Below are 20,213 nucleotides of genomic sequence, written 5' to 3'. Positions count from 1 at the left end.
CTGACTCACAGTCGTATGTTGGATAACCTAAAGCTTTTGATTCTAGCTTCTTTCATTTAGCACAGTGCATTGACTCCATCTCTTAATATTTTTGTTGTTGTTGTTGTTTTAGTTTTTGTTCTTTATTTTTTGTGTTGAGTCAGAGTTTCACTGTGTAATAGCATTGACTGTCCTGGAACTCAGCTTTGTAGATGAGCACCCTCTAGAACTCACAGAGATCTACCTTCCTATGTCTCCTATGTGCTGGGATTAAAGTTGTGTGCCACTATGCCTAGTTCCATCTATTTTTTTCTGTTCCACATGGTTTATCATTCCTAACAGAAAAAAAGTTTATTTCTATTTTGTGTCAATTATGACTACAGCCATACTATAAAATTTGAAGTAAAGAATGAACATTTTAGAAAAATGGATGGAACTGAATATCGTTATATTGAAAATGCAATAATCCAATCTCAGAAAGCCTAAATGCTGTGTGTTTTATCTTAGGTGTGCATCTTCATTTTAAAAATGATCTTTAAAATTTTAAAATCCTAAACATATATAGCCTTTGTAATACTAACTTCATTTTTATAATCTAATTCAAAATTTCAAAAGCTTACCCAAATTCCATGCTGCTCTTTTAATGCCTCGTAGGTCAAAACACTGGAAGTTAAATACAGAAGGCAAAAAACTGCCATTGATCACACACAATACACCAAGAACTTGAATCATAGGAGGTAAAGGGATAGTTGAGAAATAGAAGAAGAAAGAAAGCAAGGATTGTTGGGTGTCCCATATCTGCACAGAAGGAAATTGAGCAGACTATTTAATAGGTACAATTGGTCTTGGTTATCTAATTTTTTTACCAGTGCACTCTTACACAGATAATCACATCAGTGTTCTGTATATTAATTGACCCTGAGTGACTTTTGTTAAGTGGGTGTGTCAGCTCCAAACTTATGCCAAATTGTCTCAGAGTCAGTAGTCTGGCCGTCTGAACTGTTGGATGCACATGGGGCCTACTGTTTGCTTTGTAATTCTTAAAATTCATGTTGAGTACAGTTTTTCAACAAGAGGAACATTGTTTGAGAAGGGTGCATATGCTGACTTTGCCTTATTTATTCCTCACCTGTCACTGTTAGCCCATAGGGAGTAAGCATACAATACAATAAAAAGTCTATAATCTATAAATAAGAGAAACATACATTCTACTTGACCGTGTACGCTTTATACTACCCGTTCCTTACAGGAAAGGGGAACTTTAAGAAGGAATATGGTTCATTCATGATACACTTCCTCTGGGAACTCTTTCCTGGACTACACACATCTTGTCCAGTGCTCTGAAGCAGACATTTAGAAAATAGCATCATGACCAAAGAAACATGTACAAATGAGGGTGGCTAATGCAATATGCTTATTTAGATTCAGACTGCCTGCACATCCTACTGGTCCTCTCTCCTCACTTAAGGTCCATGTGCAAGATGGAAGGGAGAGCCTATTTCCAAATGGGAAAGTACTAGCTCTGTTTTACCAGCAAAATGACATGTCTAATAACATTGAGCTGTGAGGACAATGTATCTGAGAAGCTAACCCAATTTTAGAAGAGTTGACTCTGTACACATATAGCTTCTACTCCAGAAGTCACAAGATGAATGTTTGCTGTAAGGAGGGGGAAATGAGCAAACTGCAATAAAATCCATCAAACTGCTCCATATTAGTGATAAGCTTAGGGGGAGAGTGATAGGAAGGGGAGTTGTTTGGTAGTATGCTGGTCTCTTTCAATCACACATGTATTTCTTCCACTTTTCCACAGTGTGATTGATATGTCTGCACCTCACAGAATTCAAAATCATACTGGTCATAAGAGTAGCTACTATGTCCAATTAAATTATCAATTTCATCTTCTATAATAAAGGCACATCTTAGTGGGGAAGGACTGTAATCATGTATGTGCAAGATTTACAACAAACATATAATAGAAGTTGGCTATTTAATAGGAAATACCAGCTCTGAATAAGTAAGACTTTGGGAATTTTATTATGTTCTCTGACATGATTCAGCAGTAGGCATGCTCCTCACACCCATCTTTGGACTACTAGGTATCTATTATTATAACCATATTACTATTTTAGTTCCTAAACATCTGATCTTCATACAGAGAGAGTCAAATACACCACATTCCTTATATGCTCAATGCACAAGGCTGTTCTAAGCAGTGCAGGAAACAACCCACTCCTTCCTAAGGAGTAGAATTTATGCTGCTTCTTGCTTTTAATGGATCTACAAGACAGACTCAAGTGAAGCCTGCTGAGAACAGTCTGATGAATGATCATTGGTGATTTGGCACTCATCAGCTGTCTGACTCACATTCGGCACTCAGCTTTAACTCACTAAACTTTCATGGTCCCAAAGGAGAAATAATGAATGCATTTAATAAAGGGAACACAGGACCCAAATAAAAAGAAAACATAGTTGGGCAGTTGGGCAAAAAAAAAAAAGAAAAGAAAAGAAATTATTTGTGTGTATAAACAAAGAAAAATTGAAACACAAAATTTAAGGTGATGTAACAGAAGGCTTTCCATCCATACATCATGGACATATGTTGGCAGAGACTGCTTGTTCTATCCCAGTTGTCCAGACCTGAAATAATCACACAAATCTATATTATTTGCAATACTGTTTGACCAATAAATTAAGAATATTTCTAGCTAGCTTTTATATGTTGTAAGGAGGCTTCTTGTTTGTTTCCTGGATGCCTGGCAGCTCAGATCCCCAAAATAATTACACAGAAACTGTATTATTTAAAATACTGGTTGACCCATTAGATCTAGCTTCTTATTGGCTAACATACCTTAATTACCCCATTTCTACTAATCTGTGTATTGCCACATGGCTGTGACTTATCAGATAAAGTTCTAAGCATCTTTCTCTGACAGGGCTATATGGCTTGATTCTGCCTTCTTCTTTCCAGCATTCACTTTAGTTTTTCCATGACCAGCTAAGTTCTGCCTTGTTTTAGGTCCGAAGAAGTTTTCTTTATTCACTAATGATTTATCACAGCATGCAGTGGGTAATCGCACACCACCTCCCCTTTTATTTTTTGGAAGTTTCTCCATTGTTTTCTGTGTTTTATTTATTTTTTAAATATTATTAAAAGTTTCCATCTCCTCCCCTCCTCCCCCTTCCCTCCCCTCCCCTCCACCCATACACTCACTCCCTCCCTCTCCAGGCTAAAGAGCTATCAGGGTTCTCTACACTATGTTAAGTCCAAGGTCCTCCCAACTCCCACCCCCAGGTCCAGGAAGGTGAGCAGCCAAACTGACAAGGCTCACACAGAGCCCATCCATGCCATAGAGTCCAAGCCCATTGCCATTGTCCTTGGCTTCTCAGTCAGCCTCCACCATCAGCCACAAAGAGAGTCTGGTTTGGTCACATGTTCCATCAGTCCCATTCCAACTGTTCTTGGTGATCTCCCATTAGTTCTGTCCCACCATATCAGTGGGTGAATGCACCCCTCACGATCCTGACTTTCTTGCTCATGTTCTCCCTCCTTCTGCTCCTCATCAGGACCTTGGGAGCTCAGTCTGTTGCTCCAATGTGGAGCTCTGTCACTATCTCCATCTGTCACCAGATGAATGTTCTCTGGTGATATGCAAGATATTCATCAGTATGGCTATAGATCTGGCCTTTTCTGGCTCCCTCTCCACAGCTGCCCAAAGAACTAGCTTGGGGCATCTCCATGAATACCTGGGAACCCCTCTAGAGTCAAGTTTTGTGCATGGTGATAGATGTGGATCTACTTTCATTCTTCTACAGGTTGACATCCAGTTATGCCAGCACCATTTGTTGAAGATGCCCTCTTACTTCCATTGTGTACTTTTGCTCCTTTATAAAAAATCAGGTGTTCATAGGTTTGTGGGTTAAGATTTGGGTCTTCTATTTGATTCCATTGGTCAACTTCTCTGTTTTTATGCCAATACCAAGCTGTTTTCAATACTGTAGCTCTGTAATAGAGTTTGAAGTCAGGGATAGTAACGCCTCCAGAAGTTCCTTTATTGTATAAAATTGTTTTGGTTATCCTGGGTTTCTTGTTCTTCCATATAGACTTGATTATTGTCCTCTCAAGATCTGTGAAGAATTTTGATGGGATCTTTAAGGGGATTGCATTAAACCTATAGATTGCCTTTGGTAGTATTGCCATTTTTACTATGTTGATCCTCCCAATCCAAGAGCAAGGGAGATCCTTCCATTTTCTGGTATCCTCTTCAATTTCTTTCTTCAAAGACTTAAAGTTCTTATCAAATAGGTCTTTATCTTCCTTGGTTATAGTTACCCCAAGATATTTTATGCTATTTGTGGCTATGGTGAAAGGTGATACTTCTCTGATTTCCCTCTCTGCTTCCTTATCCTTTGTATATAGGAGGGCAACTGTTTTTTTTTTTTTTTGACTTGATCTTGTATCCTGCCATGTTACTGATGGAGTTTATCAGCTGTAGGAATTGTTTGGTGGAGTTTTTGGGGTCGCTTATGTACACTATCATATCATCTGCAAATAATGAATGTTTACCTTCTTCCTTTCCAATTCGGGACTGACATTCCATCTGAACTGGTGAGTGAAGGCGGACCCTGGGGCAACCTTCCCTGGAAGAGAGCACAGACCCCCTACCCTCACTTCCCTCTGCAGGCTTGTGACTGTTTCTCCCGTCCCTGTGTCTCCCAAGCTTTCCCTAGTGTTCTCAGGTGTCCTGCTCCTGTTATAAGGCCATCCACCCAAAGGGGTCAGACTCTGGCCTCCAGGCAGGTCTGAGGATTCCTGCGGAGGGGTGCAGGCTCCTTCAGATTGTGCCGCCAGGTTCGCTGTGTGGTATTCCACCAGTTCAGTTCCACCTGAACTGGTGTCCTGCTCCTGTTCTAAGGCCATCCACCCAGAGGAGTCAGACTCTGGCCTCCAGGCAGGTCTGAGGATTCCTGCAAGGGAGTGCGGGCTTCTTCAGATTGTGACGCAAGGAATAGGTCCTCCTCTGGCACTGGGGAGATCCAACCAGTTTCAGTCACAGCAAAGATTGGTCTAGGACACCAAACGCCTCCGGGCTCCTTTTGAAGGAATAGATGGGCAGGCGCCAATGCAGGAGCTCCTCCAACAACATGAAAGGCATCATGACATCACCACAATCCAGACATCCCGAAACAACAAGAATTGAACACCATACCCCAGAAGATATAGAAGAAACCGACCTTAAACAGTACTTTATGAAAATAATAGAGGACCTTAAACAGGAGGTAAAAAACTGCCATAAAGAAATGGAGATGACAAACAAAAAGGTAGACGAAATAAATAAATCTCTCAAGGATACCCAAGAAAAACAAGAAAACAAGAAAAAGCAATCAAACAGGTAAGGGAAACAGTACAAGACCTGATAAATGAAATGGAGGTATTGAAGAAAACACAATCTGAGGGACGACTGGAAATGGAAACTCTGAGTAAACGAACAGAAACTTCAGAGACAAGTATTTCCAACCAAATACAAGAGATGGAAGAAAGAATCTCGGACTCTGAAGATACTATAGAGGAAAAAAACTCACAGATTAAAGAACTAAACAAATCTAACAAATTCTTAACACAAAACATTCAGGAAATCTGGGACACCATGAAAAGACCAAACCTAAGAATAATTGGGGTAGAAGAAGGAGAAGAATTACAACTCAAAGGCCCAGAAAACATATTCAACAAAATTATAGAAGAAAACTTCCCCAACCTAAAGAAGGATGTTCCTATGAAGGTACAAGAAGCCTACAGAACACCAAATAGATTGGATCAAAAGAAAGCATCCCCACACCATATAATAATCAAAACACAAAACATACAGAATAAAGAACAGATATTAAGAGCTGCAAAGGAAAAAGGTCAAGTAACATATAAAGGGAAACCTATCAGAATTACACCTGATTTCTCAATGGAAACCATGAAAGCCAGCAGAGCTTGGATAGATGTGCTACAGACACTAAGGGAACATAGATGCAAGCCTAGACTACTATACCCAGCAAAGCTTGCATTTACCATTGATGGAGAAAACAAGATATTCCAGGACAAAAACAGATTTAAACAATATGCAGCCACAAATCCAGCCTTGCAGAAAGTAATGGAAAATCACAAACCAAGGAGTCCAACAACGCCCACAATAACTCAGGCATCTAGCAACCCTTCACCAGCACAACTAGAAGAAGGGAAACACACAAACTCTACTACTAAAAATGACTGAAGTTAACAACCACTGGTCATTAATATCACTTAATATCAATGGACTCAAGTCACCTATAAAAAGGCACAGGCTAAGAGACTGGATACGAAAACAGAATCCAACATTTTGCTGTTTACAAGAAGCACACCTCAACCACAAAGACAGACACCTACTCAGAGTAAAGGGTTGGGAAAAGGTTTATCAAGCAAATGGCCCTAAGAAACAAGCGGGTGTGGCCATACTAATTTCCAACAAAGTTGACTTCAAACTAAAATCAATCAGAAGAGATGGAAAGGGACACTTTATACTCATAACAGGAAAATCCATCAGAATGAAGTCTCAATCCTGAATATCTATGCCCCTAATATAAAAGCTCCCACTTATGTAAAAGAAACACTTCTAGAACTCAAGGCCATCAACCACACACACTAATAGTTGGAGACTTCAACACTCCTCTCTCACCAATGGACAGGTCAATCAGACAGAAACCTAACAGAGAATTGAAAGACTTAATGGAGGTAATGAACCAAATGGACTTAACAGACATCTATAGAACATTCCACCCAAATAGGAAGGAATATACCTTCTTCTCTGCGGCTCATGGAACCTTTTCGAAAATTGACCATATACTTGGTAACAAAGCAAACTTCCACAGTTACAAAAACATATTAGTAACCACCTGTGTCTTATCGGATCACCATGGAATAAAATTAGAACTCAACAACAATGCTACCCCCAGAAAGCCCAAAAACTCATGGAAACTGAACAGTCAACTACTGGACCACACCTGGGTCAAGGAAGAAATAAAGAAAGAAATTAAAGTCTTTCTTGAATTTAATGAAAACAAAGACACAACATACTCAAACCTATGGGACACAATGAAAGCAGTGCTAAGAGGAAAGTTCATAGCACTAGGTGCCCACTTAAAGAAAACGGAGAAAGCACTCATTGGAGACTTAACAGCACACCTGAAAGCTCTGGAAAAAAAAGAAGCAGACTCACCTAGGAGAAGTAGAAGACTGGAAATAATCAAACTGAGGGCAGAAATCAACAAAATAGAAACACAGAAAACAATCCAAAGAATCAATGAAACAAGAAGCTGGTTCTTGGAGAAAATCAACAAGATTGACAAACCCTTAGCCAAACTAATCAAACGGCAGAAGGAGAACATGCAAATTAATAAGATCAGAAATGAAAAGGGGGACATAACCACAGACACAGAGGAAATTCAGAGAATCATTAGATCTTACTACAAAAGCCTGTATGCCACAAAATTGGAAAATGTAAAAGAAATGGACAGTTTTTTAGATAAATACCATATACCAAAGTTAAACCAGGACCAGGTAAATGCTCCAAATCGTCCTGTTAGTCGCAAAGAATTAGAAACTGTTATCAGAAACCTCCCTACCAAAAAGAGCCCAGGACCAGATGGTTTCAATGTGGAATTCTACCAGAACTTCCAAGAAGACCTAATACCTATACTCCTTAAGGTATTTCATAATATAGAAACACAAGAGTCACTGCCAAATTCCTACTATGAAGCTACAGTTACCCTGATACCTAAAACAATTCCAATTCGGATTCCGTTGATCCCCTTATGTTTTCTTATTTCTATTGCTAGAACTTCAAGGACTATATTGAAGAGATAAGAAGAAAGTGGACAGCCTTGTCATGTTCCTAAATTTAGTGGGATGGCTTTGAATTTCTCTCAGTTTAATTTGATGTTAGCTCTCGGCTTGCTGTAAATAGCCTTTATTATATACAAGGATCCCTAATCTCTCCAAGACCTTTATCATAATGGGGTGTTGAATTTTGTTAAATGCTTCTTCAGCATCTAATGAGATGATCATATGTTTTTTTTCCTTCAGTTTATTTATATGATGGATTACATTGATAGATTTTCATATGTTGAACCAGCCCTGCATCTCTGGGATGAAGCCTACTTGATCGTAATGGATAATTTTTCTAATGTGTTCTTGGATTCTGTTTGCCAGTATTTTATTGAGAATTTTTGCATCAATGTTCATGAGTGAGATTGGCCTGTAATTCTCTTTCTTGTTTGAGTCTTTGTGTGATTTAGGTATCAGGGTAACTGTAGCCTCATAAAAAGAATTTGGCAATGACTGTTCTGTTTCTATATTATGAAATACCTTAAGGAGTATAGGTATTAGGTCTTCTTGGAAGTTCTGGTAGAATTCTGCATTGAAACCATCTGGTCCTGGCCTTCTGTTTGGTAGGGAGGTTTTTGATAATAGTTTCTAATTCTTCGCATCTAACAGGACTATTTAGATTGTTCACCTGGTCCTGGTTTAACTTTGGTATATGGTATTTGTGTAAAAAAATGTCCATTTCTTTTACATTTTCCAATTTTGTGGCATACAGGCTTTTGTAGTAAGATCTAATGATTCTCTGAATTTCCTCTGTGTCTGTGGTTATGTCCCCCTTTTCATTTCTGATCTTATTAATTTGCATGTTCTCTCACTGCCGTTTGATTAGTTTAAATAGGGGTTTGTCAGTCTTGTTGATTTTCTCCAAGAACCAACTTTTTGTTTCATTGATTCTTTGGATTGTTTTCAATGTTTCTATTTTGTTGATTTCTGCCCTCATTTTGATTTTTTCTAGTCTTCTACTCCTCCTAGGTGAGTCTGCTTCTTTTTTTTCTATAGCTTTCAGGTGTGCTGTTAAGTCACCAATGAGTGCTTTCTCCGTTTTCTTTAAGTGGGCACCTAGTGCTATGAACTTTCCTCTTAGCACTGCTTTCCAAGTGCTCGGATTAAAGGTGTGTGCTACAAAACCTTGAACTCACAGATATCTGTCTGTCTCTGCCTCCCAGGCATTGGGATTAAAGGTGTGTGCTACCACACCTTGAAGTCACAGAGGTCAATCTACTTCTGCCTCTCAAGTGTTGGGATTAAAGGTGTGTACCATCACACCCAAATTACTCTCTTTTTTTTTCTTTTTTTCCTTTTAAGAACTTTAACCTTTAGCTTGCATATATTTTTAACACACTGTAAACCACTTAGACATTTTCTTCAACTTTGAATCTTTCTTTTACTGTATATCTCTCTTTTTGTGACCACATGAGTCTTTAATTTACCAAACAAAATAAGTAGGATTAAAGCCATGGCTTTGACAGCTATATCCAGCCCATTCATTAGCTTTCTACGATTCCAGCCTTGTGGCTGAGATACTGGCCAGAGCCATGTTCATTGCCACAACTCTACAGTGTTTCAAGGTCCCTGCCAGCAAGCAAACTGCAACAGTGTCAAACAACAATCAAAAGCTCCGTAGTCAGGACGGCCTGCTTGAAAGAGTCAAGAAAATGCCCTGGCAAGATGACCCAGAAAGCCAGCACTTCAAAACTGCACAACCTTTTTCCTGCTACGGCTGAAAACAGACAAGCATGCAGTCAGCTTTTATCAATGCCATTTAAGTGTTTTGTAGCAGGACCTCTTAAAAGAGCTGCATGGTTTTGCAGCTAAAGCTGAGTCAAGAAGCCTCTCTTAGATTAGAGTGCTTGCTAGCTTCTAGCAATCAGAGCAGACCTGAGAAATTGCTGCTATCATGAAAACATGCTTTACTCTGTTCTTTCCCAAGCTTTCTCAAGCTTTCTGTGGATCCAGTTATCCACGTGGGTGCCATTCTGTAGTGGGGAGCAGCAGGCAGGCCTGCTTTTCATCCTGCCCAGCTCCCAGCCACCGGCTAGCTTATACTGCAAAATAACATCACACAAATTGTATTCTTTTAAATACTGCCTGGCCCATTATTTCCAGTCTCTTATTAGCTAATTCTCGCATCTCTTGCTTTAACCCATATCTAATAATCTGTGTAGCACCACGAATGATGTCTTACCGGGAAAGATTCAGAACGTCTGACCAGGTGGCTGGCTTCATCGCAGCATCTGGCCCCTGAGGAGAGGCATGTCAGTCTGACTAACTTACGAGAGGCGTGGCATCTGACTGAGCCATCTACCTCACTTCCTTCTTCCTGTTCTGTCTACTCCACCTACCTAAGGGCTGGCCAAGGCAGTTTCTTTATTAAAACAGAAGACCATCCCACATCATTTTCTGTATATCTTTGTCCTTGAATAACTCTGTAGACCAGGCTGTCCTTGAACTCAGAGATCCTCCTGTCTCTGCCTCCCAGGCATTGGGATTAAAGGTGTGTGCTACCACACCTTCAAGTCACAAAGGTCATTCCACATCACCCTCCAGAGCATCACTGTTCATCACTCCAAGTACTAAGTGTGACCTACCTTTGGGGTTTATTGTCACATTCTGAGGAAGTCATACTTGTTTTGCATTTAATATTGTTATCTGTTGATATATCCTGATGCTGCCTACATAGTCCATGGGCACACAGTTACCAATGGATAGTCTTTTACATGCTGTATGATCAGAGATGTCATCTAGTATGGAGACTAGAGTTCATGTAGACCTCCTGGCTCTGTCTAGCCTGGTATTGATCAGCCATTAGCAGTCAGGTATCCCAGGTCACCCCTCTTTCTTTCTTTGGCACTTAAGTTTCTGAGGGGGTCATGATTAACTTTGTAGTCTCTTATAGAACCTATAAATTAATTTCCTGTTTTAATTATAGCTGGCAAATATGTTTTTTCTGTTATATAGGCTATCTTTCCACTCTTGTGATTTTTCTGTACAAATCATACAGTGTTTTTGGAGGTTAAACATTTAGTTTCTGAAATTACCATGTTGTGTGTATTCCCTGCCTAAACCATAGCTATGCATGGTTGCCATGGGAAGGAGCTGAAAATTTGCCTGTTTTTTTGACCTTATATACCTGTAGAGGGTAAGCTGAGTGAACATCATCTTTCTTTCCATTATTTTGTCTGGTTCACAAAGGCAACAGAGATAACACACATGAGTCAAGATACATGTGTCAGGATACATGTCATTTGGGACTGCCTTCGTGATCCTGTTTTTTAGCTGATGTGACAGTCAACCACCTGGGAGGACAGTCTAACAGCTGGATTTCCAATTAAGAGGTAGTTTTAGTTAAAATGTGGAAAATGTAGAAGTTTAATCCTCGCTGTCCTCACGTGTATCTTCTGAGCGGTACCCATGATCTCGGAGGATCTCTGTGGCGTGTGCTGTGTTATCTCAGTGGACATTTACCTATGAACTGTGATATGCCACCAAGCAGAAGCATGGTTCTTACATCTCTCTGTTATTTTTGTTTTGCTTGTTTTGGACAGCTGAACTCTATAAAGGGCAAGAAATTGCCCAAGATGACCACACTAGAAAGGCTCATCCTTGTGTTTGTTCCATATAACAGTCCTTCATTGGTGACCTGTAAGAGAATCATCCCAAGATCTGTTGTTCGTGGCATTGTCTGTCATTGTTTTCAAATTTGTGTCCACAGAATATGACATTTCTAAGTAAGTAGAAATTTCACACACAACTGGTTGGGATACCATATTAAATATTTATAATTTTAATAACTATTTCTGATATTCTCATCTTCACTAGAAGAGGTCACTATGACCCAACGTAAGGTATTTTGTATGAACCTGAATAATTCCATTTGGTTTTGAAAATTGACATGTACTTCAAAAAGTAATAATCAGGAATGCTGGCTTATTTTTCTCTTTCTTCCCCTTTTAAAATCACTGCCCCCTCTCCTATCAGACAGGCAGCTCTTTTGTCCCTGATTCTGTGGAAGAAGTCAAGGTTTTGGAGACAGACATTCATGAATTCATGGCTTGATTCTAACGCCAAAGCCAAGTGCTTAATCTTTAATTTTTATGAACAGAGAATAATAGAACCAATTCTTTCACTCCATTAAAAAAGATCTATTTTCATCAATGTAATTAAAACCTTACCCATGCCCAGAAGATTATAAATAAGTACCAGCTCCAGTACCCCAGGAAGTTCAGACATTTACCTGACCATACTTGCTGTTCTGTTAGTAAATATGATTAACAATCCAGCCTGATCCCTCTGATAGAAAATACGACTAAAGAATGCCAAATTGGTTTATGCTTCCACACCAGGCGGTGGAAAGGTGGGTGGACCGGCACTCTCCATGATGTTTACTAGCCTGAAATCTCAAGGACTCATTACAGACCCATACTATAGAATCCTGGATTCATAAGCTATTAATTCCTCAAATGATGAACATGCATGGATTTTTCAAATAGAAAATATAGACACAAATAAATAATAGCTGCTCTTTTTGTGTTTTATGTATTGCTACTGCTAGAAAATCATTTTTGCAAACAATGAATGCAGAGGTAGATACTAGAATACTGTAAGAGAAAGGTCTTTTGTAGCCTTTCAATATGGAATCAAGCTTTGCATTTGGGTTGAGGTATTAGACTTTTATTTCACCTTTATCACAAAAAAGTGTTATTCAAGTACAGTGGAAGATTTACTCAGTTCACAAATCATAAGATGGAGAACACTGGTGATTGATAATGCTTTTTGAACAGGTAAGTTCAAAGAGTACAAGTAAGGCACACTTACTATAAGGACTTTTCTCTTTTAGGTGTGTTTATGCACACTTGTGTGTGTGTGTGTGTGTGCGTGTGTGTGTGTGTTTGCATACCTGTTTGTAGTTTTTGTAGTCTTGCATGTGGAGGTCAAATGGCAGCCTTGGTATCTTCTTCAGAAAACATCATCTGCCTCCTATGAATACAGTCTCCCAAAAACTTGAAGCTCACCGTTAGGCTCAACTATATATCAATTGAGCCCCCAGGATCCTTCTGTCTCTGTGTACTGAGTGGGCTCTAGGGTGAGAGGCACTCTTCATCATTACCAGCACTTTTGCAGGGGTTCTGAGAGTGAAACTCGGGCTCTAGGCTTATGCAGCATAAACTATATTAGCAGGACCATCCCCTGCATCCTGTGATTGCTTTTCTAGAGTTTGCCATTCTCCACAATATCTTAAAGATAAGTCCAAGAAGATAAAATTAGAACCGTCATTACTAAAGTATCTTTTAAGAAATTTGTAGGCATAGATGTGACAGCTGTCCCTGGTATACAAAGTTAAGCAGGCACAAAGTGTGACTCAAGCAGACTTTTAAATTATAAAACATACCTCAGCCTGGTGGTGCTGGTGCACACCTTTAATCCCAGCACTCAGGAGGCAGAGGTAGGTAGATACATCTCTGTGAGTTCAAGGCCAACCTGGTATACAAGAGCTAGTTTTCCAGGGAAGGCTCCAAACACTACAGAGAAACCATTTCTCAGAAACAAAAAAAAAAATTCCCGCATTTTCCATTAATAAATATTTTATACATCATATATGCACCTAGGTTCAGTGTATGTGACTTTACACGCTATTTGTCTCTCTGAGTAGAGCACACGAGAGTGCTCTAGTGACTGGAGGCTTCGACACTTGTCACAGTAGCCTTGGGCTCCTTTACATAGATAAATGCAAAAAATGGAGGAGCCACGAGTTTGGACATGTCATGTCACATAACTACTTCCACAAACTTATTGGTGAATATATGCACAGCATCTACCTTTCTTACAACATAGAAACATGAGTCTGTCTACTCTCCTGCATCTTCCATGCCCTTCTTCTAGTTGAAGAAGACCTGTTTCTCAGAGACCTATATTTATTCTGTCCTTATTTCCCTTCCCAAAGGAAAGTATGTAGTGTTTCAGCCCTATACCATGCAAGTGATTGATAGTGTGCAGCTTATTCCTTAAGGCCAACATTTAGCATTGTTCTAAGTGATCACAGGAAAACATTAGTTAAAATTACTCTAACTCAAGAGTTGAGATTTTTAACATATAGAGGTGGAATTCATACCTGACTCCGAAACTGTGGTCAAAACTTAAGGTAGGGAAAATATTGGCCCAAGGGGGACATTTATTGATGTGGTTTTCCTATATGGTCATGTTGTCAAACTGCTTTCTAAGTAATTATGCTTAGACTTGTAGTTATGTGCTCTCCTCAATTTGGTTAGAGAAATTCCTTATTTTTTCTTTTTCTTTTTTTTTCTTTTTTAATATATTATATAATTTTTACAAATTTTCACCTCCTCCCCTCCTCCCATTTCCCTTTCCCTCTCCCATTCCCCCCTCCCCCTCCATCTCCAGTCCAAGGAGCAGTCAGGGTTCCCTGCCCTGTGGGAAGTCCAAGGTCCTACCCCCTCCATCCAGGTCTAGGAAGGTGAGGATCCAAACATACTAGATTCCCACAAAACCAGTACATGCAGTAGAATCAAAACCCAGTGCCATTGTCCTTGGCTGCTCAGTCAACCCTCCATGTCAGCCATGTTCAGAGAGTCCAGCTTGATCACATGCTCCACCAGTCCCAGTCCAGTTGGCCTTGGTGAGCTCCCATTAGATCAGTCCCATTGTCTCGGTGAGTGGACGCACCCCTCGCGGTCCTGACTTCCTTGCTCATGTTCTCCTTCCTTCTATTCCTCATTTGGACCTTGGGAGCTCAGTCCAGTGCTCCAATGCAGGGCCCTGTCTCTATCTCCATCCAACGGAAGATGAAGCTTCGTTGGTGATATACAAGATGTTCATCAGTGTGGCCAGTTCAGGTGCCCTCTCCTCAGCTGCTCAAGGAGCAAGCTGGTGACATCTCCTTGAATGCCTGGGAACCCCTCTAGAGTCCAGTCTCTTGCCAACCCTCAAATGGCTTCCTTAATTAAGATATATATGTTTCTGCTCCCATATCACTCTTCCTCCATCCCAACTGTCCCATTCCCCCAAGCTCTCCCCATCCTCCCCTTTTCACTTCTCTCTCCCCATCTCCCCTTACCCCCATCCTACCCCACCCCCAAGCTCTCAATTTCTGCCTGGCAATCTTGTCTACTTCCAATATCCAAGAGGATAACTAGATGTTTTTCTTTGGGTTCACCTTCCTATCTAGCTTCTCTAGGATCATGAATTATAGGCTCAATGTCCTTTATTTATGGCTAGAATCCACTTATGAGTGAGTACATACCATATTCATCCTTTGGGGTCTGGGTTACCTCACTCAGGATGGTGTTTTCTCCTTCCATCCATTTGCATGCAAAATTTAAGATATTGCAATGGTTGATGGTCAGTGCAGAGACTCAGAACTGCCGGAAGTGTTGGGAGTACGTGACTGTGCATCTCAGCAATAGCCAGGAAATCTATGTCACTCCCAACTCCAAGGCTCAGGGATCATCAAAGAGGGGGGTGGGAATAAGGCAATAGTCTGAGAGTAGGGAAAAGTGTTGTGAAATGGTGTCCTATGGGCAGGACATGACCATTGCTCACATTAATTCACAGAACTTGCAGTTATCTGCAAAAGATCAAGCCAGGGAAGTTTCCAGCATGGAGTAGGAAGGAGCTCCCAAAACCTCATACATAACTGAGGAGCACTGACAGGAGATGGCTGGTGAGTACTTGGAGGAGGAGACACACTTTTCACTGGGAGAGATGGCTATGAGCTGAATAACCATTCCATAGTGGATAGCTCCATAGACATGTGCATATGGGTAGCACACACTTAGTGGGACAGTTTATATGTCTGCACACATACATAGATATATGTATTCATGTCTATGCACACACATGCACACATATATACATATATACATATGCAGAAAGAGAAAGAGAGATGATATGATATTTAGATGAAGAGATATACTGAGGTAGGACTGGAGGGCATTGGAGGGAGTGTGGGTAAGTATAATCAGATATATTGTGGACATGTTTAGAATTTTCTTATCTATCTATCTATCTATCTATCTATCTATCTATCTATCTATCTATCTATCTATCTATCTATCTGATATAATATAAAGTGTTCCTGCACTGGCAGATAATAAAAGTAATTTTTGTAATAATAAATATTCTATAAAAATCTTTTTAGTATGCAGTCTCATGATTGACAAATAAGATCTCCTTTTGTTCTCAGTAATCCTTCCTGAAAGAATATTTTCTTTGATGAGAGTTGGATGCTGGAGGACTTTAAGAGAGTCTGTTAACAAAATGGCATCCCTATAGGCCAGCATGCTACAGCTCTGACCTCAAGCCATCCCAACATGTCCACCTGCTAGGAAGTTTGCAATTTCCTACTCTACTCCACCTGCAAACTGGGGTTTGTGGAACCTTTTAAAATCACCTTTAAAAGAACCTTTAAGAACCTTGTCTATTTCATGCTCCTTGTTTCTGTGCTAAGACACCATAAACATTGGTAGCAAAAGTGTGGAAGTTTGAATTATAAAAAGAATCTCTAGTGGAGTTACTGCTGTTTGTAAGCCAACTCTGTACAGTATTGCTGGCATAAGATACAGGGTTGAATATCTCTCCTGCTGCAGTGCCCTCTACTGAAGATTCTTTCTTTACATACTCTAATAGAAATGTAAATATTCAAGATCTGTACAAATAAGAACATGCTGGCTAGAATAAAGATTGAAATCATACATTGAGTGTTCTCAGCATTAACTCTATAGCTCTAAAATTTGAATTTAGAGTTTCAGTAACTCAGGGTGGCATTAAACATTATCCATCCCTGATCTGTAATGACTGCCTCCATGATAATGCTCCAGTAAGAACATTTTCTTTCTGTAAAACATGAATGCCTATATCCATGTGTACGTGTGTGTGTGTGTGTGTGTGTGTGTGTGTGTGTGTGTGTGTGTGTGCAATATGCACCGGGTTGAGACAGTCTCTTGTTTGCTCGGATAGTTGTACTACAAGCTTCTGGGCATTTGCCTGTATCCACCTCCCATTTACCTTAGGAATGCTAGGATCAGAGGGATGGTATTGAATTTTACACAGGTCCAAACTCAGGTCTTCATACTTAAATAGCAAACAATTTACCCACAGCGCTATCAAGCACAACCAAGAGGCACTTCTTTTTTTCATGTGAGTTGGGAAGGGGACAGAGCAGTCAAAACTCTGCATTAGCACACATGCTTATATCCCCATCCCACCACCCAATGACTTTTGCTCATCTCAGAGCTTAATGCTGTGCTGAAATTGGATATTTTTGTCAACATTTTTCATTCCTGCTAATAAACTTGTTTGGTGTCTCTATTGAGGCTTGGGGTAGGGCTGATTTAGTCTTGGCTCCTATTCAAGAATGTCTGTTTGACCCAACAGATGGCAGTGTGCTGTCAGCTAGTAAGGAGAAATTCCCGTTTTAAAAGACCTGCACCAAATCCACAATTGCTATCTTTTTCCTTCCTCAAGCAGAGTTTATGAAACATTAATCAATTCAGAGAAGCTAATAAAATGCCTGGAAAATGGATCCCAATGTTTCTTAAGTTATGGCAATTTATCAGTAAACAGAGCGAATTTATGGGCCAGGTATTGGAGTATACTAAAAACAAAGCTAGTTAAAACAGGCTGGTTGCATGATAAAGTCTGGATACATTTTAATGCATACAAGATTTTAATTTGTCACTGAATTTGGGGCCAATTTGATTTTCCTTTTTTTTCTTCTTTTGCTGATCTGAGTTTAGCAATCTTTATGATTAAGTCAAATAGTTTATGCAACAAATTCTGTGGTGAATTATGAAATAGTCTCTTCAACATGGTTAAAATTTTTTTTCTTCCATAGTAAACTAACATTTATTTTCTTTCTAAATTAGTACTAAAAAGGGTTGGAACCAGTTTGACACGATGTTTAGTTGGGGAACACCTTGGTTTTCACTGACAGGGATGAAGATAAAGGAGAGAACTATGTTTAGAGAATTCCAGAAGACAGGACTCTAGACTGTAATCAGAAAGGAACTAGGTTGATAGACTGGTTGAAGACCAAGAAAGAATTTTCTGATCACAAATGTTGGGTAGAACAAATTGTTGTCCACTTCACAGAGCATTCAGAATTATTCAAGGTGAGACCAGCACTACCTTAAGTAAGACAGTCAGATGTGGGTAGCACTCATGAGATGCAGTGAGAGGCCTTTAAAGAATTAAGAGAAAATGAGGGACTGGAGTGACTGATGTCTCAGTGGTTACAAGCACTGGCTGCTCTCCTAAAGGACCTGAATTCAATTCCCAGCACCTACATGATGGCTCACAACAGTCTGTAACACCAGTTCCAGAAGATAAGATGCTTCTTCTGGCTTTCACAGGCACTATATACATGTGGTACCCAGATATACATGCAGGCAAAACACCCATGTGTGTGTGTGTGTGTATATATATATATATATATATATATATATATATATATATATATACTAAACAAAATGGCAAAAGGACACGAGGTTTGGAAGACATGTTGGGAGACATCTTGGGGAAGTTGAAAAGGATAGTGAAAGGGTAGGTATGATAATAATATATTGCATACATGTATGACATTCTCAAAGAAAAAATAAAATACATTTGAATGAGACTAGAATCCATCCAGGATAACTTGGGGAGGCTAGATCTTATTAAAGTTCAACATTTTGCAATGGGTGTTGACGTAAATTCTATAGATAAATGTGGATTTTATGTATATTTTGTATGTTTAAAGCCTTGTAAGCATCATGTCTGATGTCCCAAAGTACAAGATGATAAATCATGCAAGACACCAGGCTGGGAACAGGGACATACAAGTTTTGTCACTGCTCTTCTCCAGACCCATGTTTTTCTAATGTGTAGAAAGATAAAGTAGAAAAGATTATTCTAAAGTCCCGAATAATGCTAAAAGTCTATTATTATTTCCTTTCCCTAATGCAGAATATAATAGATGTCATAAAATTTAATGACCTCATTAACACAAGTGGTAAATTATATTTTACAATAAAAGTCCGAGTTACTCTTCAGTAAGTCTGCAAAGTGAGTTGTAGATTGCAAGTGTTTTTCTGACATCACCAGAGTTTGGGGGAAATAAATCAGAACTAGGAAGATTCAATTCCATCTGTGGGCAGCTTTGCTCCTCTTTGATGGGTATTTATGGACAATTTCCATGTGCTTGGCACTTCACATGGTTGATAATAGCATAGCCACAAATAACATTGCTATACTGCCTCTTGATATTCAGAGCATAATAAAAATTGAATTAAGAAGCAGAGCATGAAAAATATGTGCTCAGTGAAATACTGACAGACATGAGTCACACTGAGGCATTCAGAAAACATACTTTTTTCTGTGTTCCTCAGCTTGTTTCAGAAGATCTTACCTTTCCTAGGAGACTTATAATTGATGCCATCTTCATGGTTTCACAGTCTTTCCCTTGAAGGGGAGCAAGCATCTCTACACAGGGCTTGAATTTGTTTCCCCAAACTGAAGTCATAAAGTGCCACAACCCATTGAAATCTGAAGTCAGTTTTTTTCTCAGTCATAGGGACTGGAAACTCAAAGTCAAGGTATCTGTAAGCTATGCCCTGTGCAGTGTTGGAAGACTCTACCACGGGCTATCCTAGCTTCTGATGTGGCTGACCCTCCTTGCTCTCCCCTGGCTTAAGGAAACATGATCATAAATTCATCTTCTCTCTTAGGATGGCTTTCTGTCTGTGCCTAGTTATGTCTTTCTAGCAAACAGCATGGTCTTTGCAAATCAGGACCCTTCATCATCGAGGACCTCAAGTAAATTGATTACATGAACAATTCTACTTCCCTAACACAGTCTTATGCACAGTTTCTGGGTTGGTGTGAACATGAACATTTAGAAGATTCTGTAGTGTTTTTTTTTTTTTTCTCTCTTTTACTCTTTTGTAGCCCTGACACCCAGCTCCTAAAAAATACACACAGGGAAGGAAGAGATTATATTATGAGAGATTTTGTTAGGAAAATTTATGTGTTTTGATACTCTTGCACATTTTATGTGTTTGCTAAGAGAAATATAATTGTATGCACATGCGTTTGAGTGCAGTGATGTTTCCATCTGGTGATTTATCATATGCAGTCAGTTCACAGACAGTTATGCTCTGGGATGGGATGATCACATGTAATGAGAACCCTAAAAGTACCTAGAATTCATGGAGTTTGGTAGGTACTTTCCTTATGTCTACCACATCAGAATGAAGTGTCCTTTGTGACCTCCTGTTGGTCTTTCAGGAACAACTCTGAGGTAATCAAGGGAGAAAAGTTGCAGGAAAAGAAGATA

This window comes from Arvicola amphibius, chromosome 3 (genome assembly GCF_903992535.2).
Source record: "Arvicola amphibius chromosome 3, mArvAmp1.2, whole genome shotgun sequence".
Classification (NCBI taxonomy): Eukaryota; Metazoa; Chordata; class Mammalia; order Rodentia; family Cricetidae; genus Arvicola; species Arvicola amphibius.
The sequence above is the reverse complement of the archived record's forward strand: the minus strand, read 5'-3'. Positions refer to the sequence as shown.